Genomic DNA, 25317 nt, shown 5'->3' with positions numbered 1-25317 from the left:
AGCCTCAGCTTCAGCATCTGTCCTTTCAATGAATATTCAGGACTGATTTCCTTTAGGATGGACTGGTTGGATCTCCTCGCAGTCCAATGGACTCTCAAGAGTCTTCTCCAACACCATAGTTCAAAAGCATCAATTCTTTGGTGATCAGCTTTCTTTATAGTCCTACTCTCATATCCATATATGACTACTAGAAAAACCATAGCTTTGACTAAGACAGACCTTTGTTGGCAAAGTAATGTCTCTGCTTTTTAATATGCTGTCTAGGTTGGTCATAACTTTTTTTCCAAGGAGCAAGCATCTTTTAAAAATCACAAATTGCCAAAGCTCATGAAATAAGAAATATGAATAGTCTTATTCTTAGTATTAAAAGCTAAAATCCTAAGCTGAAAAATTTCACAAAGAAAACTCCAGACTCTAAATTTTATTTAACATTCAAGGAAAAAAAATAATACAAATTACACAAAAACTCTTCCAGAACACAGAAGAAAATAAACACTCCCCAACTGATTTTATGAGGCACAAAGTACCCCAATTTCAAAAAAAGGCAAAGCTATACAATAAGAGAAACTACAAACCAATATCCCACACAAACATAGATGCAAAAATTCATGACATATTTTGGCAAATCAAATCCAGAAATATCTGCATCATAGCCACCCAGGGCTGAGCCCAGGAAGGCAAAGTTGTTTTCTGATATTTGAAAACCAGTCAAGCAACTCACTATGTTGACAATCAAAAAAGAACAACCACATGATGATTTCAAGGAAAAGCACTGGACAAAATTCAATATCCATTCACAATAATACTTCTCAGTAAACCTGGAATAGGAGGAAACGTCCTCAATCCGATTATGGACATCTATGGTAAAAGCCATAGCTAACATAATTACTGGTGAAAGGTTGAATGCTTTCTTTCTAGATGGAGACTGAGGCAAGAATATTCCATCTTATCATTGGTTCTATTCAACATTATCCTTGAGGTCTTAGTGAAAAGAGAAAGAAACACAAAAGACACACAGATTGAAAAGGAAGAAATAAAACTTTATTTGCCAATGACATGACTGAGTACAATAAGTGATTTTATCAACTTTGTAGGACAAAAGGTCAATATACAAAATACATCGTGTGCTCTATTCAGTGAAATAAGTGTATTGATCACATATTTTGCTGGTGCAGCAATGTCGAATTATTATAAATGTTTCTATCATTTATTCTCAAATTTTATACCTCCTTTATTATGGATTGGCCACAAAAAGTTCATGGACTGGGACCAGCCTACAGACCACTACCCACATGACACTCAGATATTTATTAATTAAGTGAAACTTCCATACATGTAGTACATATATGTTAGACACCATGCTGAACACAGTCTCCCATATGAACAAGGCTCAATTCCTAGGACCGGATCTCCAGTACAATAAGCAACATAAGACCACTACACACATAATCAATATTTTTAAGAATATGTTTACAGCCATAAGTGATGGGAAGTGGTTTGCATTTGAAGAATGGGAGAAAGGAAATGAAAGACTTGTTCTGATCACAAAAATCTTAATGGTTGAAGATGTATTTGAATTTGCCATAGAGAAGTGACAACAGAGCAATCCAAACCCACCCACACAACAGTGAGCTTACGGTGAGGCCCTCATGCCCCCTGTTTGTTTCTAGGAAATGGATTTCGACAAAAACTTCTGGGATTTGGAGGGGTAAAGCACAGACATTAAATCTCCCACATTAACATCCTCCCTATACTCTAAACCCACTGATACTTCTGATTCTCCAATAAGTATGATATTCATGGCTAAAAGCCCAAGTAAAGTTTTTATACAGATTGTGACCTGTGTACCTAGAATCATAGGGTGTTAGAAGGGGAAGATCCTTAGAGATAAGATGACAAAATTTTGCAAATATGGCAACAGGAGATGGACATTTTTTCCTAGGCCACATGGCTTTGCAGGAATCAGCACATGTCAGATGCAGCTCTGACACTCGGTCCAGGACTCTTTGCCTTATGCCATGCTGCCTGCCCAGACACCAGAGGAAGGAACACCGTCACCTATAGTTGCTGTCGCTGCACACAATTGGACCCAACAGAGTGATGTCTGAAACAGAGTGACAGCTGTAACCTAGACACAGAGGCATAATGGGACATGAATGGAGGACTGAGGACAAGTTTAGAAGCTAAGACATGAGCTTAGAAGAAGCCTTCTGGGCGGGGCAGGCGGGGGGCAGAAATGACCCAAGGAAGAGAACAGTGGAGGTATATTCAATATTCATCCATGTTCAGCCATCACTGAAAGGAGCAAAATCCTAGGATCACTAAGACAACCCAGTTATTATTAACTGACACTCACAACCCCAGAAAAGTAAAAGCTACAAGATGTTAGTAGAATATCTGAGTGACACTGAGAGCAGTATTGTCCATGAGCATGACATCGGTAAGACGGACAGTGATGGGACAACCTTCACAGCTGATCCCTTGGCTCCATCATCAGGGGTAGCTATAGTTTTACATAAATACCATAAAATAAGGATCCGATTACCATATCCAACCAGCAAATGGGTGCCGAAGCACAATAAAATGAACTGAAAAATAATCCCAGAAACCTTCAACAGACACATTGTAGCATATCCCTATTTAAATAGAAAAATCAAGTCTGAATATAGGATAGATTTTTTTTAATGGACTTTTGAAATTCCCATTGTCTCGGAGCTCGCTTTCACCATCTCCTCTCCCCTTTTTGTAGACCCAGAATATTACACAGCTTTACTTCCTGGCTCACATATCAAAACTGACCTTTTTAAAATTAAAGCTGTTTTTTTTTTTTTAGAATAGTGGTTCTTACCTGTTATTATGCACTGAAATCACATGAAGCTCACAGGAAGTTGAGCCAAGGTGCTGTGTTCAGCCACACAGTCTCACATGCAGTGTCTCTGGGGTGGGCCCTGAGTACTGGCAGTTCCAACCAACCTCCAGATGCTGGAAGCTGTGGCTGATGCTTCCTGGTTGGGATACCGGACTTGGCGGAGAACCACTGCTTCACAGCTCTCCTCACCCTCCAACCTCTTGACACAGCTTTTCACATTATGAAACATGATAACAAGCACACAGCTCTGATGCTGGCCTCCCTCCATATAATTCAGGCAAGGCACTGAATGAGGGTTCAGTAAGTATTTGTTGTATAAGTAAATCAACAGATGAATGAATCACCGAGTTGGGAATGAACGAATAAATAAATAAAAGCATTTGCTTTTTTGTTTGCTTCAAAAGCACTTAGAGTAACCCTAAACACAACAAAATGAAACACAGTATGAATAAGAAATACAACCAAGATGATTCTATCCCAGAACAAAGAGACTGTTCTAAAGATAAATTTCAATTATGGCTTCCAAACCATAGAGAGCACATTCCCAGCACATCTCAGATGTTCACATTTTCTTCACCTCCAGATTTTAAAAGTTTAAATACAGTGTACCAGTCTCAGACTATCTTTACTCATAATCAACAAATTATTTTGTGATTTTAAACCCAAACATCTATAAATCTTTAACAATCACACCCTTCTACTTTAAAAAGGTATATTGAACAAACGCACATATGCCTTCTCCCTCCTGGAATCCACTAAGTCATAAACCTGCAAAGACAAAGAGCTGGAGGTCACAGATTATTCAGAAGATGGAAAATAGTGACTGAGAGGTGATTGTCTTCACACAGCAGCGAAAGGTGGATCCTGGGTGGTTAGAAAAATAAAGCAGCAAGCAGCAAGCAGACACATGTGGGGAACAAAGGCACAGCTCAGGAGCTGGAGAACACCTTGAACAGCCATGGCAGGAAGTAAGGTTAAAACGGCCAGATTAATTGAAAGTTGAAAAACGTAAACTTTTACATCCTGACATCCTTGCCAACACCATGCTAACAATCCGTATCTAAGATCTCACCATTATTACAAAAAATAGAGACCAAGTCAAATAGGAAAAGGGACCAAATGGAAAGCAGAATCGTTTTTTAAGGTATATAACATTCCTTAGAGAGATAGAGACAACTTTGCATGAAATAAATCAAATTAACTGTAATAATGATAGTTAAAAAGTTCTTTTAGAACTAACTTACTTTTGGAGCAAATTACAAGGGAAACTGTTCCACTGCAGAGGTGGTGGTTTTGAAGAATGAAGTCAGGAGCAGCTGAGTCCATCCATGTCTTCCCCAGACAGTGATGCCCTGTGGAAACATACACACATCGTCAAGGGATGTATGGTTGGACCATCCATACTGATCTCCAGCCTGCAAGACCAAATCATGTGATAGATTTTGAATTTAGGAAACACTGTATCTATACTCAGTGCTGGGCAGGAGTTGTCAAAAAGACATGCTCACTGTATACCTGTGATGGATTCATTTTGATATTTGGCAAAACTAATACAATTATATAAAGTTTAAAAATAAAATAAAATTAAAAAAACAAAACAAAACAACAAAAAAAAAAACCTAAAAAAAAAAAGCATCAATGACTCTACAGGCAAATACGGAACATCTCTATATGATAATCATGAGAAAGAGATCATATTCCCTATTTTCAAAAATAAAAGAAAGAACCTAAAGTAGACGGCCATGTGACTATAAACAATCTAAAGAAGGTAATATACTAGGGTTGATGCCAGCCACTCTCTTAGTTGCCCTAACCCTAAACCCCTTCTGGAATCATCAGTTAAAACAACAGTCTCCTAAGTTTGCTCGGAAGCACCTGGCAGCTGAATGAGTCCTCTAAGTGTTAAGTTCACTTCTGCCCCTGAGGTCTGTATTCCTGCTTCTCACCTCCCTGTGTCCCAAGTCTTTGTTTCCATCAGTTTTGAATCCTACCCGTCAATCAGTGTTTAGTTCAAGCACCTTTTCCTTCGAGAAATGCTCCTCTAATTACTATCCAATGATTTCTCATTGTCTTCAATATACGAATTCATTCCTCTTACTAAGACACTCTAGGCCCTCATGGTCAGATCTTGGCTTTCCTATTCAACCTAATTCTTCACCACTACATCCCCCACCCTTGGCACTCTATCCTCTAGGCCTAGGGCAACATGCTGCTTCCTCAGACCTCTGTGCTTTTGCATAACTGCTCCTCCTCCCCCTAACTCCTACTTTTTTTTTTTTTGGTTGTGCTAATGGTGTGAGGGAAATGGGATCTTAGTTTCCTGACCAGGCATTGAACCTGTAGACCCTGTAGTGGATGCACAGAGTCTTAACCACTGGACCACCCGGGGAGTCCCTAATTCTACTCATCCTTCACGTGCAGTTCAGGTCATCTGTACCCTCATCTGGCTTGGCTGCCCCACCTACATACTACCGTCACTTGCCTTTAAAAGAAACCCATTTATATCCACAAATAACCACTATTACTTGAACATCTGTGATACTGAAGACACTGAAATTAAGTGTGGTACTTGTTTTCCTTATTTTAATCACTACAAAATGTATGTGGTATGTACTGTTACTCCTATTTTCCAGAAGAAGAAAGCAAGGCATAGAGGGGTTTAGAAGTGTGTCTAGGGGACTTCCCTGGTGGTCCAGTGGTTAAGACTTTGCCTTCCAATGAAGGGGTTATAGATTCAACCCCTGGTCAGGGAGTTAAGAGCCCACATGCCTCAAGGCCAAAAAACCAGGGCATAAAACAGAAGCAATACTGATGCAAATTCAATAAAGACTTCAAAAATGGTCCACATTAAAAATGTTAAAGAGAAAAAAAAATATCTAGATTTATTGGTAGTTCATTGAAAAACTAAGGTTTGAACATAGTTGATTTTACATTTTACCTGTGTACTTAACACTGTTAATTGTTCTTATAAATGAGTGCATGACTGCAAACTCCATAAAAGGCAAGATCCATAATAAGTGTCATAGTCTTCCATCTCTATCACACAGCATAGGGCCTGGCTGATAATAATTACTCAATAAATATTTGCTAAAAATGATCTGTGTGTTTAATGTTTCTGCATTGTCTGTGTGCTCCATGAGCATAAAGACAGTATATTAATCACCTTTCTTGTTGTTTTAGTCACTAAGTCATGTCTGACTCTTTTGTGACTCCATGGACTATAGTCTGCTAGGCTCCTCTATCCATGGGATTTCCCAGGTAAGAATACTGGAGTGGGTTGCCATTTCTTTCTCCAGGGGATTCTTCCCAATCCAGAATTGAGCCTGTGTCTCCTGAGTCTCCTGTCTGTGTCTCCTGAGTCTCCTGCATTAGCAGGCTATTCTTTACCACTGAGCCACCAGGAAAGCCCCTTATCTTATATATGGTATTTTACAGATTTTATAGATTTTTAAAATTTTATATAGTAGTGTGTTAATCCCAAACTCCTAATTTATCCCTCCTCCCCTTTTCCCTTTGATACCAGCACAGTGTATGTTGGAAGAATGAATGCACTATAATTCTGAGAGAATTATATATATATGTGTGTGTGTGTATTTACACACACAATTTTGACAGCTCTGGTAGAGCCTTGGGATCACACCCTGCTGGTTTTGAACATGTATTATTATCCAAAGGAATCTCACACCTTTAAAAGTCAGAAGCTGTGTCTTCCAGTTCAGGATCTCTCTGCATTGGTTAGCATAACACTTGGCACATATCAGATAATTAAATATACTGTTTTTGTTGCTCCTCAAGAAAAAAAAGGTGATGAATTTTTTCCATGAATTGTACAAAAAGCTTAGATATCATTTGCTTGAATAACTCTGTTTTATCCCTTCAAGTGAAACACGAGTTTGGCTGTGGAGATTTGAAAGCCGTCCGACATGGACTGGCCTAAATGATATACTGGCACCCAGGGAAATCCTGCCAGGTTGAAGGCTCTGTGGTTTCCCGTGATGAGAGCGATCCAGAAAAAAGCCATACCTGTTCCACAAAGCCAGTGGGCACCAGGATATGGGTGAGCAAAGACCATTAACATTTTAAGTATGGAAATTAGAGGTTTTGGCATCCCTGGGAAAAAAACGATGTGGCCTTTTAGAGACTGCGGGATCTGCTGCCAAATGTCTTTCCCCTTGAAACAAAAACTATGTTCAAGTCTCAATAATTACCACTGAGCTGTGCCAACCCCAGAAATCCTTCCCAACCAAGTAGCTCCACCGGGAGCTGAAATTTACATTTATAATCTTTTACCTTCCCCCAAAATGTTAGTTTTCAGGACTAAACTTCACACACGTAATAACCTTGGGATTAGATCCGCTTTAGACCTGAATCTGGACCTACCCGTGTCAAGCAAGAAAACATATAAGAGAAAGACAGCTCCCCTCCCCTTTTTAAGAGGATATTTGGAGGCGAATATGAAAAGAATTAAACAGCTGAAATATCAGAAGTATGATTGCCTTTGTAGTACCATGTGAGCTGTTTTTCTGGAACTTTGCAATTGCACAAATGAGCAGGCTGTTTTTCATCTGATCTCCAGAGGACTCTCCAGACTCAAGAGAGAAACAGTTCTCAAATCCATCTGGTCCCCTTTGCTTATCTGAGCAGAATCAAACACACAGAGGCCCAAATATTTGGCCAAACAACAGAAGTAGCCAGGCAACAGATACTTTAAAAAAAAAAAAAAAAAAAACCTGAAAAAGATTAAATCACATGCATTTTTTTCTGATAAAGATACAGTCCTTAGTCACTGAAAATATTCATCAATAGTATTCATATGTGATTAATTCACAGTAAGTCCCAGTTTTCTGTTTTCTATCCTATCGGTTTATGAATTCAGAATCATTAGCAAACTGTGCATCAGGGCCTTATGTTTTTATTTCTTTTTCTCTCTGGAAAAATTAATGCAAGTTCCCAGTTGATTTTTCCATCTTTCTCCCAGAAAAGATACCAAAAAGGCAAGATTGACAGTGGAGATATCTAACGGTAGTATGAATGGTGGGGTGGGCATTGGTAAATAGATGGTGGGGGCAGGTGGGGTGGGGTGGTCAGCACTCATCTCTGTCTTCCTGTTGGGATACACGACAGTGAGGAAAAAATTTAACCGCCCCTTGCTCCTCTTCAAGAGTGACAAGGGTAATATATTACTGCCAAATCTTGTGAAAACGTTAGGAAACACCATTCCAGCTGTTCGAGTCAATGAGAAAAGCCATGAGTCTTGTCAAGTCCTTTTGCTACTTCACAGCATAAGGCTGTCACTTCATTAATTAGACGAGCGTGTTGCCACGCGACTCCAGTGAGCACACTCTTCATCACCAATCTTTGTCAATTTGGGTAATAAAACAGCAATTGAATCATCCCCCCTCCCACTCCTGCACATTAGTAACTGTTTTATGATGGAATTTCAGTTTCCTGGTGCACTTGATTAGTCAGTCTGGGGAGGACTTTCATAGATGCAGTAGGAGTCTAATTAAAAGGCAGACTGCAAAGAAACCAACGGTTCAGACACAGTTCAAAGAAAACAAGTTCCAGGGACTACATGATAAGATTAAACATTCTAGGTAACCGTTTCTTAGATGAATCTTAGGCTAAAGGGGAAGGAATAGGCTCGTGGGGTCATGGGGAGCCCGGGCACTAGAGGTGGGGAGGGTGCTTGGAGGAGGGAGCATGCTGATAACAGTTGTGGATTTTGGGGAGAGTGCTTCCTGACGGTGACCAGGAACCCACAGTGAGATGTGACCAGGAACCCAGAGTGGTGTGCGTGGGCAGCCTGGGAAAAGAAAGTGCCACCACCATCAACTCCTGGTGAAAGGGGTCTCTTGTATCCACAGCCCCTTCCTGATCTGATCTGGTGGCTGTCAGCAGACATTGTTTTCTGCTCAGACTTTGGGCTCTTTCAGTCAAAGTTCTGAAAACAATTGCATTTTTCTTCTAAATACATTACATCTGATAAACTTTATATTTCAGAAAACTCTACTGGTGGTAGGAGTTCTGGATCTCACCGTTTTCTCCTGGGATCTGTCCTAGGAGATGATTTTGTCACAAATGCAGGGCACTGGGGTTTTTCTCGGGGCTTCCCTGGTGGCTCAGATGGTAAAGAAGCTGTCTGCAATGCAGGAGACCGGGGTTCGATCTCTGGGTTGGGAAGATCCCCGGGAGAAGAGAATGGCAACCCACTCCAGTATTCTCGCCTGGAAAATTCCAAGGACAGAGGATTTTCTCTAGACAAAACTGCTTTTGGGGAAAAAACAAAAAGACTTGGTGGGGAGATTAAAAAAAAAAAAAATATATATATATATATATATATTCTGTCTCCACAATTTCACAACAGTTCTGTTTTCTGTCTACCACCTCTCCCCCATATTTCACCTGCCACAGGCCCCTCCTTTCAACACTGGCAGTGATGCTGGTGGCTCTGAGAGCTCCGTGAGCACCCCGAGTATAGCACCCAGTGATAATCCTTCTGGTGTCCATTGGCAACAAGAAGCCAGCTCGCACTTCCTTTCTTGCTGTGAAGAGACTGGCCTAGGGGCGGGGCTGGCACAGGAACCGTTAAGGTGCAGCCATTAAGGCGGGGCCACTAGGGTGGCCGTTAGGGCGGGGCCACTAGCAGGCTCAGCCAATGGTTGGTCAGCATCACAGTGGTTGCCCGCCCCTTCCTCATCCTCTGTGTAAAAGGAACCGGAATTCTGACCGGGAAAAGCTGGTTCTTTGAGGCATTAGTGCCGTGACCTCTCAGGCTGATGGCTTTCTGATTAAAGTCGTTATTCCTGCCCCAGGAACTTGCCTCCCGATGTACTGGTCTTTCGTGTGGTGAGCAGAAGTCCTTATCAACTCTGTCAGAAGTGACCGGACCATCTCTCCTGTGGAGTGGAATCTCAGGTATAAAGAGGGGAGGCATTAGAAACTTTTAACTTCTAGCTATAAATAAAACAGGAAAAAAAGAAGAAGAAGAAAAAAAAAGCTGGCTCCCTCTTTGGGCACAAGTACCTGGTAAAGAGCAGTAGGATGAAATAGGAAGTGCATTTTGCCCAAATCCCGGAGAAATGGGCTCTGGCTAGCCCATTTCTAGTCACCACAGTATTCCTTTGAATTAATCGATGAATCAAATGAGTGATTTAGGGCAACCGTTTTCTGTTTCAATTTTTTCATTCATAACTTTCCACCTCAACACCCCTTACTCTCTCCCTTATGCCTTGTCCCCTCCCCTAACCCTCCCCTTCCCCTACCCACCAATGTGATTTTGACAAGTGCTTTAGGGCAACCATCCCCAACCTTTTTGGCACCAAGGAACAGTTTCATGGAAGGAAATTTTTCCACAGACCAGGGTGGAGGGGATGGTTTTGGGATGAGTCAAGTGCATTACATTTACTGTGTACTTTATTTCTATTATTACTTAAGCTCCACCTCAGATTATCATGTGTTTGGTCCCTGAGGTTGGGAACCCCTGTCCTAGAGCCCTGACAGATGCTTCAGAAAAAAAGGGGTTGAGGCTTATACTTTAACCAGGAAAATATACACACTAGAAGGCGATGCCACCCCACTCCAGTACTCTTGCCTGGAAAATCCCAGGGACAGAGGAGCCTGGTGGGCTGCCGTCCATGGGGTCGCTAAGAGTCGGACACGACTGAAGTGACTTAGCAGCAGCAGCAGCAGAGCCTTACTAATGAAAGTAATCAGGGAAGCCATAAGGTAGTATCATCACATTCTTAAGTGGAAATGTAAATTATATATTGCCATAAGACTAAAACTCTGAAAAAACAGAGAAGATGAGTCTAAGAAAAGAACATTATAATAGGTAGGTTAAAAGAAAAGGTCACATAATTCAAGCAGCTATTTTAAAAAAATCAGAATCTTTTTAATCATCAGAGTTGGATGAAGTCTACGGTCCATATTAATATCAAATTCTGTGATCCCCTGAATAGGAAGTAGATAATTTTGGCTAATCTCTACATAACAATGATGAAGAAAAACACAATCTACAGTTTTCTTGGGAAAGAGTGTATTTATCTGGGCAACAGTGCATTTTCACTGAAGTGCTTCCCTTCTTATCCTTAGACTCTTCTCCCTGAGAGGTTGTGCACAGTAATTAAGTGCAGCTCATAAGTGTACCTGTTGTATATGATTTAAAAGAACCTCATGTGTGCAGAATTAGATTAATTATAATCCTCAGGTCATGATAATCTTCAGTGATCCACACTTGACATTAATTTATTTATTTCATTTATGAATTTTAGTAATAAAAAAACATTCAAGAGTGTCCCGTGCAACCCAATATAGTAAAACTCTGACAGTAGCTTTTATCTATATGCTCCCCCCAATCCTGTTCTCCTGTCTCTCCTTCTACCTCAAATATAATCCCAACTTTTGTACTAATTATTCCCTTTAATATTTAATAGTTTTAGAAATACATATGTATGCTTAAATAATACATTACTTACTTTCACTTGTTTTTGAATTTTGTAGAATATTAGCCTGAGTACAATATTTTGGGATTTGGTAGTTTTCATCTCCATTAAATTAGTAAGATTCATTCATATCTCAGTTAATACATGGGGTTGATTCAGTACATGTGTGTGTGCTAAGTCATTTCAGTCACGTCCAACTCTTTGCATCCCTATGGACTATGGCCTGCCAGGCTCCTCTGTCCATGTGAGTCTCCAGGCAAGAATACTGGAGTGGATTGCCATGCCCTTCCCCAGGGGATCTTCCCAACGCAGAGATTGAACCCGCATCTCTTATGTCTCCTGCATTGACAGGCAGGTTCTTTACCACTAGCACCACCTGGGAAGCCCCTGATTCAGTTCACTACTCTGTAATTCACTGCTTGAGTATGTATGATTTAATTACTATAGCTGTTAAGGCTGTTCTCAGATTTTTACTATTATGAACAATGATGATGTGAAAGTTTTTATTTACATCTTATATTGATCTTGTGCAACTATTCCTCTTGGGTATACACCAGAAAATTGAATTGCTCATTTATTAAGATGTGTAAGTGTTTGGGTTTCCAAGACAATACCTTATTTTCCCAATGTTATACCAATTTACACTCCTATCAGCAATTTACAGGCAATCTTATTGATCTGCATACTCAATACTTGGTATCTTTAGACATGTAAAATTTTAATCAATGAAATCAGCAAAATGTGTTTTGTCATTATGGTCTTATTTTGCATTTCCCTCATCACTGATGAAGCTGATTATCACTGAATATGGTTACTGGTCATGAATATCTTTTCTTCTGTGAAATGATTGTTTTCCCATTTTAATATTGTATTGTAGAAACTCTTTATCCACTAAGGGCTTCCCTGGTGGCTCAGACGGTAAAGAGTCTGCCTGCAGTGCAGGGAACCAGGGTTTGATCCCTGGGTTGGGAAGAAGAAGGAAATGGCAACCCACTGCAGTACTCTTGCCTGGAAAATCCCATGGTTGGAGGAGCTTAGCAGGCTACAGTCCATGGGGTCGCAAAGACAGGACTGAGCAACTTCACTTTCACTTTCACTTTATCCACTAAGGAGGTAGTGACTTTCTGTTGTCAATTGTGTGTATGACAATATACTTTTTTCCTATTTATAGCTTTTTTTTTTTACACTTTCATCAAGCTATCTTTTGATTACCAGAAGTTCTCATTTTAAAATTGATCTGTCTTTTCCTTTATGGTTAGCAGTTTTGATATCCTGTGGAATAAAATGTTTCCTACTCCTGTATCACCTCTATTATCTAAGAAAATGTTACCACTTAATATCTGAGTCTTCAATGCATCTGAGGTTGTTTGTTTTGTATGGTGAGAAACAGATATTCAATTTCCTAGCCAGTGGAATAATATCAGAAAAAGAAGTAAAGTATAAGACTAGGTTGGAAAGGAAGAAAAAAACTGTTCTTATTTGCAGACAACATGATTGTTCACATGGAAAATCCTAAAGAATCAAGAGAATTATTATAAAAATATAAAATATATAAAAATATAATTATTATAATAAGAGAATTGAACAGTTTTAAAAGTGCAAAATAAAAAATTCTATTGTATTTCTATGTCCTGCATGGTTAATCGTTTCAGTCGTGTCCAGCTCTCTGGGAGCCTATGGACTGTAACCTGCCAGGTTCCTCTGTCCACGGGATTCTCCCGGCAAGAATACTGGAATGGGTTGCCATGCCCTTCTGCAAGGGATCTTCCTGACCCAGGGATCAAACCTGGGTCTCTTACGTCTCCTGCATTGGCAGGCAGGTTCTTTTCCACTAGCGCCACCTGGAAAGCCCCTGTATTTCTATATAGTAGCAAATAATAAGAAAATGTAATTTTTTAAATAAAGATATTAACATAGCAAGTAACTGTAAAATATTTAGGAATAAATCTAACCAAAGATGTATAAGGTCCAAGAGCAAAAAATAATCACAAAATTCCACTGAGGTGGTCCAAAGGCTAGACTCTGCGCTCCTAATGCAGAGGGCTCAAGTTCCATCCTTGGTTAGGGAACTAGATCCCGCATGCTGCAGCTAAGACCTGGTGCAGCCAAATAATTAAAAGAAAAAAAAACTATTAACAAATAAATTAAAATTCCACTGAGAAACATTCAAGAAAGACTTGTAGACATCATGTTTGTGATAGAAACATACATAGAAGTCAATTCATCCCAAATTGCTTATAGACTCAATGCAACTCCAATCAAAGACAACCAGACTTGGATGAGGCTGAGTTTTAAACTTCTATGGGAGTATAAAAAGTCAACAATAATCAAGACATGTCTAAAGACAGACAAGAGAGAGTATATCTCAGCATATATCAGGATTTATGATGAAACTTCAATAGTTAAGACAAGAGTATATTAAAGCAAAAGTAAACAAACTCACAAATGTTAAGATTAGAAAACCCATAAGAAGACCAACACACATGTAATTTTGAAAGATCATACAAGCAGCATAGCAGATCAATGTGAAAAGGGAGATTATTATTAAAATGGAACTAGAAAAATTGTTACAATGTCTGTAAGTAGAAAGTGGTTTAATTTATATAATCAATGGTTTTTATTAAAGTAGTATTTCAAAGCTCTCAGACTTATCTTCATCAATAAAAGGCACCTGGAAGTTTTCTTTTTTAAATGTCTCTGAGTGTATAAGGGGTCTATAGTAAGATCTCTGAGGGACACACCTGGATAACAACAGGTAGTCCTTAATTCCCTTTCAAGAAGGATGGGGCTGATTAACTGGAAGCTTTTGGATGTTTGAGAGGGAGATGCAATATGAGACCAAAGGTGAACTTCATTATACACAAAGGAAAAGCTAAGTCTAAATCTACCCATCCTCTTTTTAGGCCACTCCCCCTCACAATACTCACCTTTTCTTCTCAAAAAAAAAAAAAAAATGTCAACTAAGTTTTAAAGGATTCAAAAGTATTAGCTTACCCAACGTATTCATGCTTTTGCTTCACAATGGTTAACAAAGTCAGAACTCATTTGCTTGGGTCCACATTTCAATGCATTTTCAAAAAAAAAAAAAAAAAAGACACATTTATCACTCACATATGTGTTTTCCTCTTCACCCTTGAAACTTAACCCTCTGTAGTCTCAACATCTGGGAGCCTGAGCACGTTAATTCATTTCAGCCCATAAATGCTGCTGTGTAGAAATTTACATGTTGTCTATGGAAGCATCCACTTAACCATTCCTTTACCTACTTTTCTGATATTTATTTAAGGGTCTTTGAGGCCTCTTGGACAGTATTCAGTAGTAATAAGTATTCAAAAAGTGTTTCTTTTCTCACAACATATTACCTGAATTCTTTTCATTCATGCTACCCTGTACTCTACTTCCCAATATATTACCAATCTTCTCTGCCATTGGCTAAACACAATCTTTCTTATCGGATGACTAAAATTCTCCTCTCAAATATAAGGCTGATATCACTGCTCAACTACCTGACTCTTTGTGTCAGCTGTAATTGTAATTTCTCTTTGTTCCCATCCAACCTCTCAGGAAAATTTTGATCTCTTTCCCTAGAATCAGAGCCAAAGCATCTTACCCTAGCACTAATTTAAGTGGCTGGTTTTCCTAATAATTTTATTCATTATATGATGGAAGGAATGAGTCGCACAGTGCTATTGTAAGTCTTTTCAGAAAATGTATAGGTGTAGAGAAACAAAGCATATATATTAAATAATTAAAGAACAATCCAGTTTAGCATGTGAATTCATGCTACACCTCTGCCTTTCCAAATACACCCTATGTTTCAATTGCCTCGCTAAAGTCTACAATATTATGGAAAATTTCTTAGTTCACAATTTGGATTAGAGCTTTGCTTGCTTAGGAAAAATAAAAGCATTCCAGACTCAGACAGGAACTTAGAATGGGCTTGTTATTTGAAATTCTTTTTCCCATGTTGGAATGCCTGTAGCCAGTAATATTTCTCACTCATTTGATACATATCCATTAAAGACAATTCACAACAGGCTGTAGAATATATGGCCTGTTTCCCCTAGTAGCTTCTTGAGAACATCTCTTCTACCTTCTCTGTAACAGTCCAGGTCTTGGAGAAAGCAAATGGTACATTCAAACTGTGGTAATTTGAGGAAGTTTAGTAAAGGGGATATTTACAACCCCTAAGGGATATAGTATTCAGAGATTACTAATTGTAGTGTTTATTCCTTGACCAGTCCTAAAAGGCAAGTGTGCAGAGCAATCATCATAAGTCAGAAGAAGAGGAAGCTTTTTGGTGCATCTTGGCTGATCTTTCTTCAAGGGGAGCATCTAGGATTAAGGCCCCTGTAAGGAGAGGAGGGCACAGCAACCCACTCCAGAATTCTTGCCTGGAGAATCCTATGGACAGAGGAGCCTGGCAGACTAGAGTCCATGGGATTTCCCAGGCAAGAATACTTTAGTGGGTTGCCATTTCCTTCTCCAGGAGATCTTCTGAACCCAGGGGTCAAACCTGGGTCTCCTGCACTGCAGGGAGATTCTTTACCAACTGAGCCACCCAATCCACCTGCCAATGCAGGAGACGCAGGAGACTCAGGATTGAACCCTGGATCAAGAATATCCCCTGCAGTAGTAGATGGCAGCCCACTCCAGTATGCTTGCCAGGTGAATCTCAAATACAGAGGAGCCTGGGGGGCTACAGTCCATGGGGGTCGCAAAGAGCCAGACACAACTGAGTGACTGAGCATACATGAATGCAAAGAGAGTAGTAGAGGAGTCAGCACCCTGCCTACATATGCCTCACCTCCTTCCCTCAGGTTCCTAACAGCAAAGACAAATGCAAAAGAGAGCCCATAGTTGCAACCCTACAGAAAGCCTCCTAAGGAAGAAATCAAAGTGGAGAGCAGAGAACAGATCTGCAGGGACAAAAGAAAGACACAGAGCACATCCTGGGGTAACTTCCTTATAAAATGGAGCAAACCAAAACGGAATTAGAAATAAATAAATAACAGAAAGTCACCTGAAAAATTCACAAATATTTGGACAACGGGTTGTCTGTTAATCAAACAAGGAATTAGTAGAGGAATTAGAAAGTATCTGTCCCTGAGTCAAAATGATAGCACGATATATCATAACTCTGCATTCAGACACTTATATCTTTCCTTTTCTCCTTTGTACTTAGAGGGAAATTGATAGCTTTACAGCTGTTTCCAATGACAAAGGAGAAGCCCCAGCAAGACAGTAGGAGGGGCGAATTTGTGTTTTGAATCAAACCCCTTACCCACCAGAGAGGCTCAGAGGGCTCAAACAACCCTTGTGAGCACCAGAACCCAGAGACCCCACAGAGAGAGCCAGAGCTGTGTTTGAGTGTGTCCTGCGAAGGTGCAATTCAGCAGTGGCCTGCCACAAGGGCAGGGCCTCTGGGTATGGCAGATCTGGGTATGGCATAAGCCCTCTTAGAGGAGGTCACCATTAACCCCACCGCAGAACCGCCAAAACTTACACAGGACCATGTTAAAGGTTAGGAGGGGCAGCCGTGAGGAGATATCCCTTGTCCAAGGTAAGGAGCAGCGGCTGCGCTGTGCTGGAGCAGCCGTGAAGAGATACCCCATGTCCAAGGTAAGAGAAAACCCAAGTAAGATGGTAGGTGTTGCGAGAGGGCATCAGAGGGCAGACACACTGAAACCATAATCACAGAAAACTAGCCGATCTGATCACATGGACCACAGCCTATCTAACTCAATGAAACTAAGCCATGCCGTGTGGGGCCACCCAAGACAGGAGGGTCATGGTGGAGAGGTCTGACAGAATGTGGTCCACTGGAGAAGGGAATGGCAAACCACTTCAGTATTCTTGCCTTGAGAACCCCATGAACAGTATGAAAAGGCAAAATGATAGGATACTGAAAGAGGAACTCCCCAGGTTGGTAGGTGCCCAATATGCTACTGGAGATCAGTGGAGAATTAACTCCAGAAAGAATGAAGGGATGGAGCCAAAGCAAAAACAATACCCAGTTGTGGATGTGACTGGTGATAGAAGCAAGGTCTGATCCTATAAATAGCAATATTGCATAGGAACCTGAAATGTTAGATCTATGAATCAAAGCAAATTGGAAGTGGTCAAACACGAGATGGCAAGAGTGAATATTGACATTCTAGGAATCAGCGAAATAAAATGGACTGAAATGGGTGAATTTAACTCAGATGACCATTATATCTACTACTATGGGCAGGAATCCCTCAGAAGAAATGGAGTAGCCATCATGGTCAACAAAAGAGTCTGAAATGCAGTACTTGAATGCAGTCTCAAAAACCACAGAATGATCTCTGTTCATTTCCAAGGCAAACCATTCAATATCACAGTAATCCAAGTCTATGCCCCAATCCAGTAGTGCTGAAGAAGCTGAAGTTGAACGGTTCTATGAAGACCTACAAGACCTTTTAGAACTAACACCCAAAAAAGATGTCCTTTTCATTATAGGGGACTGGAATGCAAAAGTAGGAAATCAAGAAACACCTGGAGTAACAAGCAAATTTTGCCTTGGGGTACGGAATGAAGCAGGGCAAAGGCTAATAGAGTTTTGCCAAGAGAACGCTCTGGTCATAGCAAACATCCTCTTCCAACAACACAAGAGAAGACTCTACACATGGACATCACCAGATGGTCAATACTGAAATCAGATTGATTATATTCTTTACAGCAGAAGATGGAGAAGCTCTATACAATCAGCAAAAACAAGACTGGGAGCTGACTGCAGCTCTGATCATGAACTCCTTATTGCCAAATTGAGACTTAAATTGAAGAGAGTAGGGAAAACCTCTACAGCATTCAGGTATGACCTAAATCAAATCCCTTACGATTGTACAGAGGATGTGACAAATAGATTCAAAGGATAAGATCTCACAGAGTGTCTGAAGAACTATGGACAGAGGGTTGTGACATTGAACAGGAGGCAGTGATCAAAACTATCCCCAACAAAGAAATGCAAAAAGGCAAAATGGTTGTCTGAGGAGGCCTTACAAATAGCTGTGAAAAGAAACTAAAGTCTAAGGAGAAAAGGAAAGATATACCCATTTGAATGCAGAGTACCAAATAGCAAGCAGAGATAAGAAAGCCTCCTTCAGTGATCAATGCAAAAAAAAAAAAAAATAATAATAATAATAAAGGAAAATAATAGAATGGGAAAGACTAGAGATCATTTCAAGAAAATTAGAGATCCAAGGCAACATTTCATGCAAAGATGGGCACAATAAAGGACAAAAATGGTATGGACCTAACAGAAGCAGAAGATATAAAGAAGAGGTGCCAAGAATATATAGAATTATACAAAAAAGATCTTCATGACCCAGATAACCATGATGATGTGATCACTCACCTAGAGCCAGACATCCTGGAATGTGAAGTCAAGTGGACCTTAGGAAGCATCACTCGAACAAAGCTAGTGGATGTGATGGAATTCCATTTGAGCTATTTCAAGTCCTAAAAGATGATACTGTGAAGGTGCTTCACTCAATATGCCAGCAAATTTGGAAAACTCAGCAGTGGCCACAGGACTGGAAAAGGTCAGTTTTCATTCCAATCCCAAAGAAAGGCAATGCCAAGGAATGTTCAGACTACCACACAATTGCAGTCATCTCACATGCTAGCAAAGTAATGCTCAAAATCGTCCAAGCCAGGCTTCAACAGTACATGAACCTAGAACTTCAAGCTGGATTTAGAAAAGCCAGAGGAACCAGAGATCAAATTGCCTACATCCATTGGATCACAGAAAAAGCCAGAAAGTTCCAGAAAAACATCTGCTTTATTGACTATGCCAAAGCCTTTGACTGTGTGGATCGTAACAAACTGGAAATTTCTGAAAGAGATGGGAATACCAGACCATCTGACCTGCCTCCTGAGAAGTCTGTATGCAGGTCAAGAAGTAGCAGCTAGAACTGCATATGGAACAACAGAGTGGTTCCAATTCTGGAAAGGAGTATGTCAAGACTGTATATTGTCACCCTGCTTATTTTACTTACATGTAGAGTACATCATGCAAAATGCCAGGCTGGATGAAACAAAAGCTGGAATCAAGATTGGCGGGAGAAATATCAATAACCTCAGATATGCAGATGACAACACCCTTATGGCAGAAAGTGAAGAGGAACTAAAGAGCCACTTGATAAAAGTGAAAGAGGAGAGTTAAAAAGTTGGCTTAAGACTCAATGTTCAACAGCAAAAGAGACACTGATGTATAGAACAGTCTTATGGACTCTGTGGGAGAGGGAGAGGGTGGGAAGATTTGGGAGAATGGCATTGAAACATGTAAAATATCATGTATGGAACGAGATGCTAGTCCAGGTTCGATGCACGATACTGGATGCTTGGGGCTGGTGCACTGGGATGACCCAGAGGGATGGTATGGGGAGGGAGGAGGGTTCAGGATGGGGAACACATGTATACCTGTGGTGGATTCATTTTGATATTTGGCAAAACTAATACAATTATGTAAAGTTTAAAAATAAAATAAAATTAAAAAAAAAACTCAACATTCAGAAAACTAAGATCATGGCATCTGGCCCCATCGATTCATGGCAAACAGATGGGGAAACAATAGAAACAGTGAGAGACTTTATTTTCTTGAGCTCCAAAATCACTGCAGATGGTGACTGCAGCCATGAAATTAAAAGATGCTTGCTCCTTGGGAGAAAAGTTATGACCAATATAGATAGCATATTAAAAAGCAGAGATATCACTTTGCCAACAAAGGTCTGTCTAGTCAAAGGTATGGTTTTTTCAGTAGTCATGTATGCATGTGAGAGTTGGACTATGAAGAAAGCTAGGCGCTGAAGAATTGATGCTTTTAAACTGCGGCGCTTGAAAAGACTCTTGAGAGTCCCTTGGACTGCAAGGAGATCCAACCAGTCCATGCTAAAGGAAATCAATCCTGAATATTCATTGGAAGGTCTGATGATGAAGCCAAAACTCCAATACTTTGGCCACCTGATATGAAGAGCTGACTTCTTAGAAAAGATCCTGATACTGGGAAAGATTGAAGGTGGGAGGAGAAGGGGATGACAGACGATGAGATGGTTGGATGGCATCACCGACTCAATGGACATGAGTTTGAGTAAGCTACAGGAGTTGGTGATGGACAGGGAGGCCTGGCATGCTGCAGTCTATAAGGTTGCAAAGAGTTGGACACGACTGAGAGACTGAACTGAACTGAACAGCTGTTTTCAGAAAGAAGAAATGCTTCAACCTAAGGTCCCAGCTTCCACAATTATAAAAATACTGAAAAGAGCAAATTAAACCTAAAGAAAGCAGAAGAAAGGAAATAATAAAGGTCTGAACAAAAACCAATTAAACAATACAGCAGAATATTAGAGAAAAAGTATGAAACTAAAAGCTGGTTATGTAAGAAATTCAATAAAAATGATAAACTTTGAGCCAAATTGATCAGAAAAAAGAGAAAAGATACAGTTGTCATTATCTGTAATGAGAGAGCTGACATTACTATAGATTCTTCAGATATTTAGAGGATACTAAGAGAATGGGAAATAGTTGGGAAAACAGTGGAAACAGTGTCAGACTTTATTTTTTGGGGCTCCAAAATCACTGCAGATGGTGAATGCAGCCATGAAAGTAAAAGAAGCTTACTCCTTGGAAGGAAAGTTATGACCAACCTTAGTTCAGTTCAGTTCAGTCACTCAGTCGTGTCCGACTCTTTGTGACCCCATGAATCGCAGCACACCAGGCCTCCCTGTCCATCACCAACTCCTGGAGTTCACTCAGACTCACGTCCATCGAGTCAGTGATGCCATCCAGCCATCTCATCCTCTGTCGTCCCCTTCTCCTCCTGCCCCCAATCCCTCCCAGCATCAGAGTCTTTTCCAATGAGTCAACTCTTCGCATGAGGTGGCCAAAGTACTGGAGTTTAGCTTCAGCATCATTCCCTCCAAAGAAATCCCAGGGCTGATCTCCTTCAGAATGGACTGGTTGGATCTCCTTGCAGTCCAAGGGACTCTCAAGAGTCTTCTCCAACACCACAGTTCAAAAACATCAATTCTTTGGTGCTCAGCCTTCTTCACAGTCCAACTCTCACATCCATACATGACCACAGGAAAAACCATAGCATTTACTAGACGGACCTTTGTTGGCAAAGTGATGTCTCTGCTTTTGAATATGCTATCTAGGTTGGTCATAACTTTTCTTCCAAGGAGTAAGCGTTTTTTAATTTCATGGCTGCAGTCACCATCTGCAGTGATTTTGGAGCCCCCAAAAATAAAGTCTGACACTGTTTCCACTGTTTCTCCATCTATTTCCCATGAAGCAATGGGACCGGATGCCATGATCTTCATTTTCTGAATGTTGAGCTTTAAGCCAACTTTTTCACTCTCCACTTTCACTTCCATCAAGAGGCTTTTTAGTTCCTCTTCACTTTCTGGCATAAGGGTGGTGTCATCTGCATATCTGAGGTTATTGAGATTTCTCCCGGCAATCTTGATTCCAGCTTGTGCTTCTTCCAGCCCAGCATTTCTCATGATGTACACTATGTATAAGTTAAATAAGCAGGGTGACAATATACAGCCTTGACGTACTCCTTTTCCTATTTGGAACCAGTCTGTTGTTCCATGTCCAGTTCTAACTGTTGCTTCCTGACCTGCATACAGATTTCTCAAGAGGCAGGTCAGGTGGTCTGGTATTCCCATCTCTTTCAGAATTTTCCACAGTTTATTGTGATCCACACAGTCAAAGGCTTTGGCATAATCAATAAAGCAGAAATAGATGTTTTTCTGGAACTCTCTTGATTTTTCCATGATCCAGCGGATATTGGCAATTTGATCTCTGGTTCCTCTGCCTTTTCTAAAAGCAGCTTGAACATCTGGAAGTTCACGGTTCACGTATTGCTGAAGCCTGGCTTGGAGAATTTTGAGCATTACTTTACTAGCATGTGAGATGAGTGCAATTGTGCAGTAGTCTGAGCATTCTTTGGCATTGCCTTTCTTTGGGATTGGAATGAAAACTGACCTTTTCCAGTCCTGTTGCCACTGCTGAGTTTTCCAAATTTGCTGGCATATTGAGTGCAGCTTTTCACAGCATCATCTTTCAGGATTTGAAATAGCTCAACTGGAATTCCATCACCTCCACTAGCTTTGTTCATAGGCATATTAAAAAGCAGAGACATTCCTTTGCCAACAAAGGTCATCTAGCCAAGGCTATGGTTTTTCCAGTGGTCATGTATGGATGTGAGAGTTGGACTGTGAAGAAAGCTGAGTGCCAAAGAATTGATGCTTTTGAACTGTTGTGTTGGAGAAGACTCTTGAGAGTCCCTTAGACTGCAAGGAGATCCAACCAGTCCATTCTAAAGGAGACCAGTCCTCAGTGTTCATTGGAAGGACTGATGCTGAGGCTGAAACTCTAATACTTTGGCCACCTCATGCAAAGAGTTGACTCATTGGAAAAGACCCTGATGCTGGGAGGGATTGGGGGCAGGAGGAGAAGGGGACAACAGAGGATGAGATGGCTGGATGGCATCACCGACTCGATGCACATGAGTTTGGGTGAACTCCGGGAGTTGGTGATGGACAGGGGGGCCTGACGTGCTGCGATTCATGGGGTTGCAAAGAGTCAGACACAACTGAGCGACTGAACTGAACTGAACTGAAGACAATATGATAAAAAATAATATGCCAATTATCTGACAATTTAGGTGAAATAGCAAATGCCTGGAAAGCTATAAACTAGAAAAGCTGACTGAAGAAGAAATGAATAATTTCAGTAACTCTATAGCTATCAAACAAATCGCTTAAAATTTTTCTCATATACTAAACTCCAGACCCAAATAACTTCACTTAGGAATTCTCTCAAATGTTTTAAGAAATAGGTAATACTAGTTCTTATAAAAGTTTTGAGAAAAAATTTAAAGGAAAAATAGTTTCTAATTATAAGAAAAAAACAAAACTGCCTACCAATAGCTTTCATAAGCACAAAGTAAAAAATGCTTCAGAGAAGCAATGGCACCCCACTCTAGTACTCTTGCCTGGAAAATCCCATGGACGGAGGAGCCTGGTGGGCTGCAGTCCATGGGGTCGCTAAGAGTCGGAGATGACTGAGCGACTTCACTTTCACTTTTCACTTTCATGCATTGGAGAAGGAAATGGCAACCGACTCCAGTGTTCTTGCCTGGAGAATCCCAGGGATGGGGGAGCCTGGTGGGCTGCCGTCTATGGGGTCACACAGAGTCGGACATGACTGAAGCGACTTAGCAGCAGCAGCAGCAAAAAATGCTTAACAAAATTTAAGCAAATCAAATTCAAGACATTAAAAAGATGACACATTTATGTCTAAATGGGGTTTATTTCAGGAATACAAGATTGCTTTAACATTTGAAAAATCAATCGACATATTCACCATATTAAAATTTAAAGAGTAGAATTAAGCAGCATACAATTATCACAATAGGTGAATGAAAAGCATTTAACAAAAGCCAACACCTCCTCAAGATGAAAATCTATGAGGAAGCTAGTATAGAACCTGAAAAAGGCCATCTACAAAAAACTACAGGTAACATCATGCTTAGTGGTGAAGGACCGAATTCTTTTCCTCTAAATTCAGAAACAAGGAAGGACTTAAAGAAACCTCAGATAACTGATCCTCATGCATACGCCTGATCGTGAAGGAAGCACTCAAACATTCCATTTAGGTGTTTTTCAGGATAGATCACCTTGCTTATACACACAGTCAGATTCGAAACACCTTTGAAACCTGTGAAACTGTGGCTCATGTGTTCTAAAATTTGTCATAATTATTGCTCCCTGATTTCATTATATCCTTGACTTAGTTTCCTGTCCTGGCTACTTTATTCCCTCTCTATATTATAGAAACTAACCATGGACCCCACTTAACCTCCTGAGTACTGCCTATTTCTGTGCTTGTATTTACAGCGGGGAAAAAAAAGCTGGCAACGAGTGGTGTAGAGTCACGGTCACCATCTTTCTCCCCACAGGACTTTGCCCAGCACTTAGTGAAAACCCCTCTTTGAAGGGCTCTCAACAGCTCCACTCTGCCCAAGTAGTGTTTATTCTCCGGCTCTATCTTACTTCACCCGGGAGAGGCAGCAGACACATTTGATTGCTCCTTACTTATCTTTTGGCTTCCCTGGTGGCTCAGACGGCAAAGCGTCTGCCTGCAATGCAGGAGACCCAGGTTCCTTTCCTGGCTCAGGAAGATCCCCTGGAGAAGGAAATGGCAATCCACTCCAGCACTCCTGCCTGGAAAATCCCATGGACGGAGGAGCCTGATAGATTACAGTCCATGGGGTCTCAAAGAGTCGGATACAACTGAGCGACTTCACTTTCACTTACTTATCTTTTTGCTTCTACGACAGCCGACCTTTTCATTTGTTTTTCTACCACACAGCTGCTCCTCTCCTGTCTCCTTTGCTCGGTCTTTGTCGTCTTCCTGACTGCCTCGTGATGCCATGCCCTTTGTCTCTTTGTTGTCCTCTGAGAAATCTCCCTATATAATGCCTTCCAGTCCTGTCGCTCTAAATGTCATCTACATCACCAGCCCGCACTTGACCCCTCAGCCCCTGATGCAAACATCAGCTTTCTACTTGATACCTCCCCACCTGGTTGCTTCCTAGGAATCTCACATTTAACATACCACATCTGAAACAGACTTTTCTATTTTCACCCCTCATCTCCATCCTACCTGCTTTTCCTCTAGTCACTGCCATCTCATTATTAAACAGCAACAATGAGTAAGTCAGGCCCACACCCAGGACTCACCCGGGACACTTCTCCTTTCCTTAAAATCACACAGAACCCACCAGCAAGGGCTCTTGGTTCCCACTTCACTACATACTCTGAATCTTACCGCTTTACTCTGCACCCCCTGCTACAACTCCAGGTATAGCCAGCATCCCTTCTCTCCTAGACCGCATTCCCCCTTCCACTCCTGTCTGTTTAAAATCAATTCTCCTTCACTTTAGCAACAAAAGGTGATCTCACTTCAGTT

At 40.7% G+C, this 25317-nt stretch overlaps 2 long non-coding RNA genes across 3 annotated transcripts in view; one reads left to right on the top strand and one right to left on the bottom strand.

Annotated features, from left to right (window-relative positions):
• The window catches only part of LOC112444609 (uncharacterized), a 131987-nt gene extending 122465 nt beyond the window's left edge, over positions 1-9522 (bottom strand). Inside the window, exons 1-2 of one of the 2 annotated variants that reach the window (XR_003032974.2) lie at positions 9275-9522; positions 4114-4221 (exon numbers count right to left, since the gene is read on the bottom strand). This is a non-coding gene — a long non-coding RNA (uncharacterized lncRNA). The remainder of the gene's footprint in view (positions 1-4113; positions 4222-9274) is intronic. The other variant, XR_003032975.2, reaches the window with a different exon arrangement.
• Positions 9523-9579: 57 nt separating this feature from the next.
• The window catches only part of LOC132344063 (uncharacterized), a 45296-nt gene continuing 29558 nt past the window's right edge, over positions 9580-25317 (top strand). Inside the window, exon 1 of the long non-coding RNA XR_009493164.1 lies at positions 9580-9787. This is a non-coding gene — a long non-coding RNA (uncharacterized lncRNA). The remainder of the gene's footprint in view (positions 9788-25317) is intronic.

This window comes from Bos taurus, chromosome 27 (genome assembly GCF_002263795.3).
Source record: "Bos taurus isolate L1 Dominette 01449 registration number 42190680 breed Hereford chromosome 27, ARS-UCD2.0, whole genome shotgun sequence".
NCBI lineage: Eukaryota > Metazoa > Chordata > Mammalia > Artiodactyla > Bovidae > Bos > Bos taurus.
This window is presented reverse-complemented; position numbering and strand designations above follow the sequence as displayed.